Genomic DNA, 8085 nt, shown 5'->3' on the forward strand with positions numbered 1-8085 from the left:
TCTTCTTTCCCCTGAACTCCATCCAGGTCCTGATAGATAGGTAAAAATGGTAGCTTGTCTGCTTCTCATGCAGGAAGGAGTCTTGAATTAGCTCTGATGCTTCTGTGTCATGAATTCAAAGATAAAGAAGTATCAGAAAGGAAAAGACAAACATTCCTAACAAAGAGCTTGCAGAAAATAAGTTTGTATAAAGAAATAATAGTGTTCTGGTTATCAGTGACAGCACAACAAACCACCCCAAAATATAATGCCTTAAGAAACAACAGTTTATTATTTCTCATTGTATGTTAAATGGAGAATTCTGCTTCTTTTGGTGATGGCAGGGATATTACAATGACTGCAAAGTCCAAAATGCCACACTCACATAGCTGGCAATTGATACTCGGTCACCTAGAGCTCAGCAGGAGTTATTGGTGGAGGTTCTCAGTTCTCCCCTATGGGGGCCTTTCCACATAGCTGCTTGATCTTCCTCACAACACGGCAGCTTTTTACCAAGATGGAGCACTCAAAAAGAAACTGCAGAGGGAAGCTCTGTTAAGGCTTGAGCCTGAAAGTACTAGAATGTTACTTTATATTATATTCATCAAAATAGTCACTAAGTCAGCCTACATTCAAGGGTAGAGAAAATAAGCTCTATCTCTTGATATGAGGAACCCCACTCCCATCTAGTTTACCTATGATACCCACATGAAATTGGATCATGTCATTTCACAGCAATAAACCTTTAAAGGTGATCCATTGATCTAACACTATGACTCGCATGTCTTAACTGTCTTTCAAATCCCCATGTGCTCCACCTGATTAATCCAAGGTGATGGGTATCATTATTTTTAAAAATGTGCAGGAGACAGGGAGATACACTGGGAGAAGATGCCCACATGATGACAGAGGATACTGGGATAAGTCATCTTTGGACACTAGTAACCATAATAAATTTGTCATTTAACTCTATGCCCCATCACTATGGTGTATTTCTATGCTCCTGAGCCATATCTGTGCCTTTCTTCCTTCAAAGCATTATCATAGTGTAAAAGCATGGATGAGAAAGAGAGGATTTGCCCTCCTGTAATTACATGTATGTACATGTGCTGACTATATATGCCTATATGAATTTAAGGAGTGATCAGAGAGGCAGAAAGAATAACTCTCTTTATACTAGTTTTTGGTTTTGAACACCAATTATTTCCCATGCTGCCTTGACAAGGCCATATATAGAAAATGTCCAAGAGCTATTTCTTTTATCTAATCAAGTTTTTAACAAATCTAAGTTCAACTCCATATTCTCACATTTACTTAAAGCATGAGTAAATAGTTGACTCTATTTTTAAAAACACACACTTTGTATGACTAAGACAAACATTAAATGAGAGAATATAAGGTTGCCTTTCAAGTAGTGAATGCTCAAAAATGTTAGATGATGATGATTAAAATAGCTCACCACAGTGTCTGATGTAGTACTTGCTTAATAAATGACAGTTAATATCATTATTAAAGAGGGAGAATGGCAAAGGGATAGGATGCAATCCATTTAAATGGGGAGAGAGGAATGTAAAGGCTAAGAAGCTTGGGGTCAGGGGAAGGGCGATGCTCACTATGCCTCAAGAGGCATTTGACAGAGCTATCTTTAATACCAAATTATCAGAGACAGTTTTGAGATTTTCATTGGCACAAGCATGCTTTCCCCCTGAGCCCTGGAATAAATACTTAGAAGGTTAAAGTTCAGTTCATTAATCTTCTCACTTGTCTGTTTGTTTGGACATACAGATGCTCCACTGTGAAGGCAATTTGAGGAAGGGTGAAAGAAATTGAGACTAAAAAAAAAAAATGTACTTTAACCCACTTCAATAACTATCATATTGTGGGCAGAAGAGTGTGCAAGAGGAAATATATGAATTAAATTTAATACATGTATTAAATTATATATATGTATTAAATTTGTCTTAAGAAAACTTGTGATCAAAATGGAAGCTCATGACTCAGTTCTGTTCCTTTCCAAGGTATGTTTAAGCACCTTACCTTTTAGCTAGTATTGATCGACTTTTCTTTTCCTAATAAATTTTTGTTTTGCTCAATTAGGCAAAATATCAAGCAAGAAGAGTATAAGTTCTTATTCTGTTTCTTTGTTTCAGTGCTACCCTCATGCTTTACAACAATTCAACATATCTTCAAACTTCTATGAGGGACCCTGGAGAAGCCTCATTCTAAGAGAGGTTGAAACAAAAGAATTACACCTCCTAATAAAGTGAAATGAGGGAAATTTTGACTACAGTTATTCTCATTAAACTCAGTACTATCTTTATTAATTGCCAAGTTACCTCTCCATTTGGCTCCAAATAACCTGAAAATAGTCATCTGTCCTGGAATCTTTTTGAAAAAAAAAAAATAATAATAATAAAAGCCTTGAGAAAGAAAGGAAGTTACTTGCTAAAGGTCACCTCTATAGATGATAGGGGTGCAAACAGGGCAGATACTATTTTTTTTTTTTACCTCTTTGGAGATTGTGACAGGCAGATTTCAAGGTGGCCCCCAATTGATCTCTGCCTCCTGGAGTTCACACTTTTGTGTAATCCCTTCTCCTTGAATGTAAGTAGAATCTATGACTTTTTTCTTATCAATAGAATATAGCAAAGGTGATAAGACGTTACTGCCATTAGTATGATATGTTGTCTAATATTCCATATTATTAGCAGATTTACTCTAGAAGCTATCTTTGCTGGCTTGATAAAAGAAGCAGCCATGTTAGGAAACAGTATAGAACTGTAGGTGGTCCCCGAGAACCACAGGTGGCCATTAGAGACCACAGGTAGCACTAGGAGCTGAAGGCAGTCTTCAGCCAAGCAAGAAGCAAGATCCCTCAGTGCCCCAACAACAAGGAAATGGGTTCTACCAAGAACCTGAGAGAGTTCAGAAACATATGCTTTTTTAGTCAGGCCTTCAGTTAAGAATGCAGACTGGCTGATACTTTGATTACATCTTTTGATACACTAAACAAAGGAAAGAACTAATTGTATCTGGACTCCTACCCACAGAAACTATGAGATAATAAATGTGTTCTTAAGTCACCCAGTTTATAGTAATATGTTACACAGCAATAGAAAACTAATACAGGGCCCTCTGCTAGGTAACGATACATTCTCAAGCACCTACCTTTGTCTGCCATGAAGACATCTCTGACATGTAGAGGAAAAGCAGGGGTTTCTCATGATACTTTTTTTATCCAATCTTAATATTTCCAAAATGATTCTTTATATTTCCTACCTTAGTATGACCATTACTCTAAACCACAATGTATAATTAATACCTACTATATCTTCCATGTTTTTATTTATGATTGTATTTTGTTGTTTCATTTGTCACTTCATCTCAGCTTTCCAACCGCCGAAAAACAGTCATTTTAGTTCAATTACTTGATATTTTTGCAACACATTAACATATCTACAACCTCATTCCCCCCCAAATTAAATCATCTAGAAACAAAAGTTGAATCACATTGTAGTAATTTAGAGAAGGTAAGTATTCCAGGAGCTCTTTATTATAATTTTCTTATTTTATAAGTGAGAGAAGCACTACAACAAAAATTAATAATGTGTTAAGCACATTATTAGACAAAGTTAGTGACAAACTGGAACAAAAACACAAGCCAAAAAACCAAATTGTAATACTTCCCATCGAAAATAGAATTTACATCTATAGAGTGCCCGTAATGCTCAAAGCACTGTAATAAATACTTCACCTATGTTCTTAGTAACACTTAACAGTTTGTTAAGGTACACATTGTTTTGTTCTACACTATAGTACCCTCTAAAGATTAATTTCTCTCCCTCTTTTTTTTTTGCAACAAGTAAGTTGTCCAAAGGTCTAAAATTTACTAATAAAACAATCTCTTAAAAAGTAGGGGCTGGGAGGACATATTGGTGGATTGGTACATGTTAGAAGCTTGGAGGTGATGTCACTTAGGAGGGTGTGTGCATGGCTAATAGTTCCATTTTCCAGGCAAAGGTAGTTAAAACTATCTTTTTTGCAAAATGCGAAAATAAGTTCCAGTCAAGATGGTAAAGTACGTAAACGCTGTGTCACTTCCCTTGATCACATTAAAATTACAACTAAATTATAGAATCATCAACCTGGAGACCCAGTAAAAGACTAGCTGAACAGAACTCCAATGACTAAGTATATAAAGAAGCCACACTGAGACTGGTAAGAGAGGTAGAGACACAAAATGAGCTGGCCCCAGACCCACATGAGGCAGCTGAGAATCAGAAGGGATATCTCAGCTGCAGAGGTCCTCCCTGAGGAGCCAGGGGTCTCAGCCTCATATTGAGTTCTCTAGCCCGGAGCACTAGTGCTGGGAAGAGGAGTCCCTACAACATTTGGCTGTGACCAAATGTTGTGGGGATTCAGTCCATCCAGGTGAAATGGAATGCTGCTAAAGACTCAGGTGTCCTCTTAAAGGATTCATGCACAGACTCACTTGCTCACAGGCACTCACCTTGGATTCTGGTAGAGGCACAGTGGCTCAGGAAGTGCCAGAGACACAGGGAGAAACTGAGTTGTGTGCCTTCAAGGCAAAGGCTAAGGAAACCACTGCCATTGTCTCTATGTTGAGCCCTCCTCCCATACAGCCAAATCTGAATCTGCATTAGCCTGGTGAACTCACACACTCTACCGTGATGACTTCTTGAGACTCTACCCCACCTAATTCTCACACCACGAAAGGCTCTTTCGGCAGCAGGCAACTGGCCATGGTCCCTGCTGCAATTTTTCTTAAAAAGATTCTCAAAGGTCTGCAGGCCCCAGGTAAGAAGTAGCTAGCCTCAGCGTACCCTGTATCCTGTGGTGAATAGTACCAGGTTCCGCACTGGTGCCAAGTCAGAATCTGCATTAACCTGGTGAACAATACTCATAGCCTGCAGGAGGTGGAAGGCTTTGAGGTGTCCCTGGCCTTTTGCTGAGCTGTCCCAGGCCAGGTAGTGGTGGCAGACACCCTGGGTTCATAGTGTGTCCTCTTCCATGCATCACCAGGTCCAGCACAGAAAGTGACCAACTGCAGATCACTTTGTAGCTTCTACCAGATAGCCGCAGGCCAATCACAAGCAGCAACTGATCTTGGCCTTCCAGGAGGCCTCAGAATCAACACACCAGGTAGCCAGCTTCAGGCCACAACAAAGCACAGCTCAATTAGCCCCACAAGCAGCACACCCATAGGGTGTTCTTAGCAGGCACCAGAGTTTGCTGGGGCAAATCTCACTCCATGGGGTCAACTTCTCTACAATAGCTCATATGCAGTGGAGGTGGCCAGTTCTCACAGACAGTCAGCCTGAGGGTTAATCCTTTCCCCTGATATGCCAGAGCAATCAAGGCTCAACTACAATAGGAGAACACACACAACCCAAATAAAGGACACTCCTGGAGTACCCCGCTCTGGTGATCAGAGAGGCTGCACTACTGGGCCCCACAGAACACCTACTACATAAGGCCACCTGCCAAGACTGGGAGATGTAGCAGATCTACCTAATACACGGAATTAAACACAGAGAGGCAGCCAAAATAAGGAGAGAGAGGCATGTCCCAAATGAAAGAACAGATCGAAGCTTTAGAAAAATAATTAAATGAAATGGAAGCAAGCAATCTACCAGATACAGAGTTCAAAACACTAGTCATAAAGATACTCAAGGAACTTAGTGAGAACTTTAACAAAAAGATAGTAAGAATAAAAAGGTCATAGAAACCATAAAAAAATACAGTGAGAAATGAAGAAAACAATAACTGAAATGAAGAATACACCAGAAGAAACAAACAGAAGATTAAATGAAGCGGAAGACTATATCAGCTATTTAGAAAACAAGAAACAGAAAACACTATTGGAATAGTAGAAATAAATAAATAAATAAATAATAAATAAAAAAGAAAAAATGAAAATAGTTTAAGAAACCTCTGGGACAACATCAAGCATAACATTTGCAACATAGTGGTACCAAAAGGAGAAGAGAGAGAATAAGAGATTGATAACCTATTTGAAGAAATGATAACTGAAAATTTCCCTAACCTAGTAAAGGAAATAGATATACAAGCCCAGGAAGCACAGAGAGTCCCAAACAAAATGAACTCAAAGAGGCCCAAACCAAGACACATCATAATTAAAATGCCAAAGGTTAAAGACAAAGAGAGGATCTTAAAAGCAACAAGAGAAAGGTAGTCAGTTACCTTTAAGGGAACTCCCACAAGACTGTCAACTGATTTCTCAAGAGAAATTTTGCAGGTCAGAAGGGATTGGCACAAACTATTCAAAGTGATGAAAAGCAAGGACCTACACTCAAAACTACTCTATTCAGAAAGGCTATCACTTAATATCGAAAGAGAGATAAAGAGCTTCTCAGACAAAACAGAAAAGCTAAAGGAGTTCATCTCCACAAAACTAGTATTATAAGAAATTTTAGAGACTTCTTTAAGAAGAAAGGAAGAAACATCGATATGGATAATAAAATAGCAATAACTACATATCTTCCAATAATGACTTTACATGTAAATAAATTGAATGCACCAATTAAGACATAAGGTATATAAATAAGAAAACAGGACCCAAACATATAACTGTCTGCAAGGGACTTACTTCAGATTGAAAGATACACATAGACTAAAAGTAAAGAGATGCTAAATGTTATCTTATGCAAATAGAAAAAAAAAAGCTAGGGTAGCAATACGTATATCAGATGAAATAGGCTTTAAAACAAAGACTATAGGGTATTTACCCTGAAGAGTTAAAAATGTATATCTGAAAAGATATTTGCACACCAATGTTCATAGCAGCATTATTCACAGTGGCCAGGACATGGAAAGAACCAAAGTGTCTTGTGATAGATGACTGGCTAAAGAAGCTGTGGTATATATATATACAATGGAATATTACTCAGCCATAAGAAGAGATGAAATACTGCTTTTTGCAACAACATGGATAAACCTCAAGATAATCATGCTAAGCGAAATAAGCCAGACAGAAAACATTGAAAACCACATGATATCACTTATATGTGGGATATAAGCCTAAAAGCAACAGATGAATAGGACAAACAAACAGAGACTCATGGACATGGGCTATAGACTAGTGGTTATCAGAGGGTAGAAGAGACGGGGGAGGAAGGAGATAGATGGAATAAAGAAAGTCAAATAAGTGGTGACAGAAAGAAATCTAACTATGGGTGGGGAACACACAATGCAATATATGCCTTACTGCTCTATGATACATGGTAACATGAATGAACCTTGAGGACATTATGCTAAGTGAAATAAGGCAGTCACAAAAAGACAAATATCACATGATTTCACTTATTCGAGCTTTCTAAAATAGTCAAATTCATATAATCATAGTGGAATGATGGTTGCCAGGATCAGGAATCGGGGGATGGTAGTTATTTTTAATGTGTATAAAGTTTCAGTTAAGCGAGATGAATAGGTTTTAAAGATTTGCGGTACAACATTATGGGTGACAATAATCTATTTGTACACTTAAAAATGTGTTAAGAGGGTAGAACTCATGTTAAGTGTTCTTTCTACAGTAAAATAAAATTAAATTAAAATATCAAACATAAAAAAACAAAGATTATAATAAGAGACAAAGAAGGACATTACATAATGATAAAGGGGTCAATTCAACAAGAGGATATAACACTAGTAAACATTTATCACCCAACAAAGAATCACTTAAATATATAAAACAAATATTGATGGACATAAAGGAAGAGATCAACAGTAATACAGTCATTGTAGGGGACTTAAACACCAAACTGACACCGAGAGATAGATCTTCCAGATAGAAAATCAGCATGGAAACAGTGGCCTTAAATAATACATTAGACAAGACAGATTTAATGGATATTTTTAGAGCATTTCACCTTAAAACAGGAGAATATACATTCTTCTCAAGTGTACATGAAACATTTTCCAAGATAGATCACATCAGACCACAAAACAAATCTCAATGAATTTAAGATTTAAATCATACCAAGCATCTTCTGCAACCACAATGATATGAAACTCATAATCGATTGTAAAAAAAAAAAAAAAAAGATAAACACACACAAATACGTG

This window comes from Pteropus alecto, unplaced genomic scaffold, assembly GCF_000325575.1.
Source record: "Pteropus alecto unplaced genomic scaffold, ASM32557v1 scaffold52, whole genome shotgun sequence".
NCBI lineage: Eukaryota > Metazoa > Chordata > Mammalia > Chiroptera > Pteropodidae > Pteropus > Pteropus alecto.